Source organism: Lytechinus variegatus, chromosome 1 (assembly GCF_018143015.1).
Source record: "Lytechinus variegatus isolate NC3 chromosome 1, Lvar_3.0, whole genome shotgun sequence".
Taxonomy (NCBI): Eukaryota; Metazoa; Echinodermata; class Echinoidea; order Temnopleuroida; family Toxopneustidae; genus Lytechinus; species Lytechinus variegatus.
Genome location: NC_054740.1, coordinates 37,993,104 through 37,999,330, shown reverse-complemented (window position 1 = coordinate 37,999,330; position 6,227 = coordinate 37,993,104).

Sequence of the window (6,227 nt, the reverse complement as noted above, 5' to 3'; positions counted from 1 at the left end):
CGTCCACCACCGAGTTTTTGTTTACGAGTGACTAGTCTTCTTCCAGTTTTTATTCTATTTAACCGGCGGATCTATGTGAGGACGAAGATCAGGAAAGGCTAATGTTCATCAAAGTTAAAAATAATGGTACATATGAAAACATTGTAAGATATTTTCTATCAACAAACACTGACTTTTTTACATGTAGTTCCACCAATGTGTACTTGTAATCTTGAAAATAAAATCATACGCTTTAGTAAAGAATAATCATGGCGTCTAATGTGAAATCTCAGGGGAATCTGAAAGGTTCATAAGCCCCTGTATATAGGGTAACGCCCATGTTTACACGTTTCGACCTTAATGCCGATGACAATCTTAATTTTTTTTTACTCTTAAATGTTTCCCTATAGCTTGGCTTTTTCCCTGCTGATTTCACAATTGTCATTCAATAGTTGGCAAACGGTCTACTTTATTGAACTACAGTAGCTTTCATACTCCCCGGCTTTCAATTTCACCTAATTTTGACGGACATTTCTATTAAATAATAGTGGCCACTGTGCCAATGTTCACTGAACCTTGGTTTATGACAGATCATCATCAAATAAAATGACTTGTCTATTTAGTGTTTTGTAATAATATAATTTGTTGTACTATCGATATGGAATAAACAATCGTCAGGTTAAAAACCAAAATGGGATTAACTTTATCAGTATAGCAAAAACTACACAATAAAACAAAATGAGATCCTGTCGAGTTTCGAGATAATTGTACAAGAGACTTCCCCATTTTCTAAAATCAGCGCTTCGAACTCAATATTTTGGAGAGCTCTAGAACAATCATGACTTATTCGGTAAGTTTTCAAATAGGGACTTTAATTTTTACTTACACTAAATAGACCCATATATCTGTATTTATGATAAGTCTGTGATGCCGAACAAACTGTATGAAGGCCTATCGTCAGAGTGTTGCTTATCTTTATATTTCGCATTCACTTTAAGTCACTACTGTACTGGATTGATAACGGCCAGAGTTTCTTTTTTTTGTAGACAATTAAGTCTTTCAATAATACAGTTTTCCTGCAATTAACCTGTTTTTATCTTAAACATTTTCATTGCATGTTTTATCATAAATTATGATTCCTTGCCTAGGCCTATACCCTGACTGCTATTCTGTAAATCCGTCTGTCACTATATAACTGGTTATTCAGATTTATTTATTTGTGTTGATATCTTATCAATTGTTATTATTATGTCAATGTCGACCATGTCTATAATTTAATCAATAATTTTGTATTTAGTTTTTCATCATTATTATGAAATTTTGATTATTATCCATCAATTAATTCAGAAAAGCCTGCTAGAAATATAACTGAAATAATTGAATAGATACAAAAATAACACATGAATGAATAAGTGAATAAATTAACAAATAGATGAAGTGATGCATCTTTTCTTACGACCCCGGCATCTTTTTGTGGCTTATTCTGTTAGCCGTAGTGTAGACGCCCCATATATTTCCCAGCCATATAGGCATATATTAATTTACCCAAGTAAGATTATAATTTATAAACAAATTGTAATTTACATTTTATGCTTATTGTTTTTCAAGGGCAAAATAGGTTCTTATTTGACAGTTTTGACACTTCTCATTGCCAATGTAACAGGTAATTAATAATATTTAGCTGTTCTTTAATTAATGCATGCTCTTTTCCTTTTATGATTTTAGTATCTTTTAAGAGCATGTGATCAAAGCATATTGCCTGTAGAAAGGGGACCGGGGCACTTGGTCTTTTTTTTATTTTTTTTTATAAAGAACAGTGTGCTTCATTATCTCTCATTCATATTTTCACTGTAACGCCCTTTTTGTCTATTCAGACTAATGGTGTTGCACGGGCCGGGGAACGGTTTTCAAGTAGGGGGGGGGGGCTGACCATGCAAAAAAAATCACAATTGTATAGTCATTTTTGCGTTTTTGTACACCGTGTTTTGGAAAACCGCGACCCCTGTGTTGTCTATGTTTTCTTGCAAATGCTGCTTCTCGAAAGCAATTTCTATACTCATAAGCTTTCCGAAGAAATGTGACGGGCTTAGGGGGCACGTATAACCCTTTGACGTTTTTATAAATTTATGAATATACTAAGTCTATACTACTAGTGATATTCATGATAATCTTACTTTTTATTCAGCACATCATCATCACAAAACAATTAGTATCGTAACAGTTGAGTTTCAATCATTATGCCACGCCTATCTCGTCGCCTTGGAGACGACTTCCTGCTCCCCGGAGCTAACCAGTATCCTATCCGCTGGTCTGCAATCTCAATCTTTCATTCAAATGGCGGACGAACGAAAGTTGTGTGACCAAGCTTTCAGAGGTCAGAGGTTCGAATCTGCTTGCGAAGTGCTTGATAATATCTGCGTTCAGGATATGAGTTTTCTTCCCGATGTTGTTGCTTGTTACGATTCAGGTAAGTTTATTTTAAAGACTAATTTCTGTATAATGAAGTATTTAAAAAAAAGGAAAGTTTCTCAATGATTTTTAGGCATCGATTATGTTATAATTTAGTTGTATTTGATGTATTTGTTTACTTATTCATTGATCAATTAATAAATATTAAATTTTATAAATCTATCTATTCATTTAGTACTTACATAATGAGTTATTTAGTTAATCTAGTTATTCATTCATTCATTTATCTATTTATTTGTTTATCTATCCATTCATCATTAGGGAAGGATAGGCCTATTGTTATATGCAATTTCTCCTTCACTTTATATTGATTTATATATATGTGTTTCAATGGACATGTATATCCTCTACCGTAATTGTTATAAACTAAATCAGCATTTATATGAACAGACACAAATTATTTTTCAGACTCAATTACATATTGGTAGGCATATTTTTTCATATTTATCTGTTCTATGAAATTGTGACTTATGTAACTCGTCTAATAAAAATAACAACAAATGGATTGCATAGTAATGATAATATAATAATACATGTAATTATAAATATATAATAATAATACAATAATATCAAATGGATTAGATAGAGGGGGTGGAATCCGCCCCTCCACATTTTTTTAGGATATTAAGTCCGCCGCGCGAAATCTTTCAACTACGCCGCTCGCAGATTCTTTACTTTCAAATCTCGCACAACTTTTGAGACCAAACTTACGCAACATTATATAAGTGCATGTCAAACCCAAAACTGCTCAAAAAGAAAAAAAAGGAATCATGTCCAAGTCCAATGCAAATTGTGTATTCAGCCAAAATTCATAAATGTGTCCTTATTTCTACTTTTACTGATTAAACTTAATTAATGTTGTCTTATTTATGATTAGAATTAAGTCTGCAACAATTTCCATAAAAAAATGCAATAAGAAAGTCGAAAAACAAAGAAATAGGGCCAACAATAAGAAATAAAAAAAATGCGATTCCATTTTTAGGGGCTGTATGATGGTTCATTAGAGCAAATGTTTTATTTCATGGATAAATTATCATAATTTATTCATTAAAAAAAATCTTATTATTCCCCCAAAATATCCAAACAGCATTTTATCACACTACCACCATGCAAATTTTCGCGGCCCTCGGACGATCGAAGGCCGAGATATGGGGGAATTCGCCCCCGCCCCCGGCTATGAGATGGGTCCAAACCCGGCTCTTTTAGGGTTAAAGTTTCATTCATTTTCAAAGAATCTTGTTCATTTCCTCTCGTTCTGATTCTAGATTCCATCTCAACATTCAATTAAATTTCGATCTTAATTTTTTTCTCTCTGTATATCCCCCTGCGGGACCCCATTCTCTTTCTTCATTCTTTATTTTCTCTCCCCTTCTCGCTCTCTTTCACTCCATATTTCTATCCACCTATATCTCTTAAATCTCATCCTCTATTTCTAATTTTAGGTCTCTGATTCGGAAAAACGACCATCACTTCCCAAAACACAAACTAAAAAAAGCTTATATACCGGCTCGATGCAGACACTGACATGGATGGGTTTTAAATCAGCTGCAAACGTCTGTCGCCGTGAAATACAGATATTCTGAGAGAAAGCGGCCGTTTACTTCAGTGTGACGTTATTTTTCTCATGAAAACGAATTTGATTTAAGATTTATAAAAAATAATGGTTGTTTTAAGTAATTATGTGTGTATATTTTGAAAATTTATTTGTACTTTTTACGCATACAGCAACGTATGGTGCCACTGGTACGTGATATTGCAGAAATAAATCGTTTTCAGGTTTTGAAGTGCAGAAGTACCCCCACTTTTTATTTATTGAGATAATATTTGATTACGAAAAAGGAAATCCATAAAACGTATGCATCAAGCTATTAAATCAAGCATTAATTTAGCATCTATCAAATGAAATTATACTAAAACACTATGTATTCCTAGATATTACTGTACATAATGGTCAACTCATTCTGTTACCATTTCAAGTCTGCATAGAAACCCCAATCGTTAATTTCAACCTAAGTAGACCTTTGTTATCGTTCCAATCTTTGTAATAGAAGAAAAGAAAAGCTATAGTGCAATGTCAATTCATTTTTTAATAGTACTTTTATTTATTGTGAATAGTATTTTCACCATTAATTCGATTATCAATTTTAATTCAATTTACTCTCTTCTCTTTGACAGAGCTCATATATCTTTTACCTAAGATACAGCTAGACTCTTTAATTCATTTTGAATGAAATCGAGCTAAATAAAAAATTTCATTTTCAGATTAACTCACCTTTTTGTTTAGTTGTTTTATATATATATATATATATATATATATATATATATATATATATATATATATATATATATATATATATATATATAAAATATACATATATATATCTCCACATCATCAAAAATAATTTATCTTTAACCTTTAGCCTACATTTTTTTCATGGTTTGTATTCAAATAAGTCCAAAGAAAAGCAAGGTTATATCAATTTTAAGTTCATTTCTGTTATTTTCTTCATTCTTTGTAGTCTTATTAATGTGAAATAAACTCGCCCCAGTATTGAAGATCATAATTTTTTTAACCTTAGACCTACTTTCTTAAAAGAATTCAGTTTTGAAATCAAGCCAAAGAAAGCAAGGTGACAAAATACTTAGCTTTATTCGATTTTTCTGGTTTTCCTTTTGTCATATTCCCTTTAAAAATACACCATTAATTTTCTTTAAAATGTGTTTAATTCTTAATTTAGTGTGTAACTCTTCACTTCAATGTTTCATAATATTGTACATGTTTCATTCATGTTGATTGTCGCATGAAATAAACTTCCTCTTTTTTGTAAAGATTCTTATCCTGACCTATAACCTACATTTCTCATTGTTTATGTCTCATGAATCAGTCAAAAGAATGCATTTTGAGGCTTTTTCATTTTTTTCCTTTTTGGAGGGGTTTGGGGAGAGGGGGAGGGGTATGGTGCTTATATTTTATGTTGTTTATATAAAAAAAATATGCCATGAATGAACTCTCTCTAGTCTATTAAAGGTCACTGATCTACAACTTTAAATCTATATTGTTTCATTGATCATGCCTTTGAAATCAAGCCAAGAAAGCAAGGTTAGATCAAAGTTAAGGCCAATGATGATCTTGTTATATAGAATCGACTGATGAGGTATATGTGAGTCGGATTGAAGAGGGAGAGAAAGGGGGACCACAGAGAGAGAATGAGAGCTATATATAGGGGGTGATAAAAACGGATATGAAAACTTACAAAATATGAAAGGTTTAAAAATGGCTGGTTACAAATTGGAAATAAGATATCAAACATACACGACTTTTCAACAATTTTCCAGAATGAAAAATGACCAAGGATTGAAACTAATACATTTTATTTAATTTCCTTCTGACCAGGCGCGTAGCCAGGGGGGGGGCGGTCGCCCCCCCCCCAGAACGTCCCCAAAAAGAAAAAAAAGAAGGGAAAAAAGAGAGGAGAAAAGGAAAAGGGAAGGGAGGAAAGGGAAGAAAGGTAGCTTTGTGTTTTTTTTTTTTATTCTTTATTTTTTTCTCAAAAGAGAAACTTCTTCACTCTTCTTGCTCTAAATTCATATATGAATTTTGCTTCCGCGCTGTGCGCGGTTAAATGACAATATTGAAGTTCTCCATTGTTCCCCCACCTTTTCTCTAACCCTGTTTTTCCACCTCAGCTATGTGCTTCTTGCCAGTTGAAGTTAAAATTGTATACATTAGGGCATGAATTTGAGTAAAGTTAGGCCGAAGTAAATATATGAAGTTATCT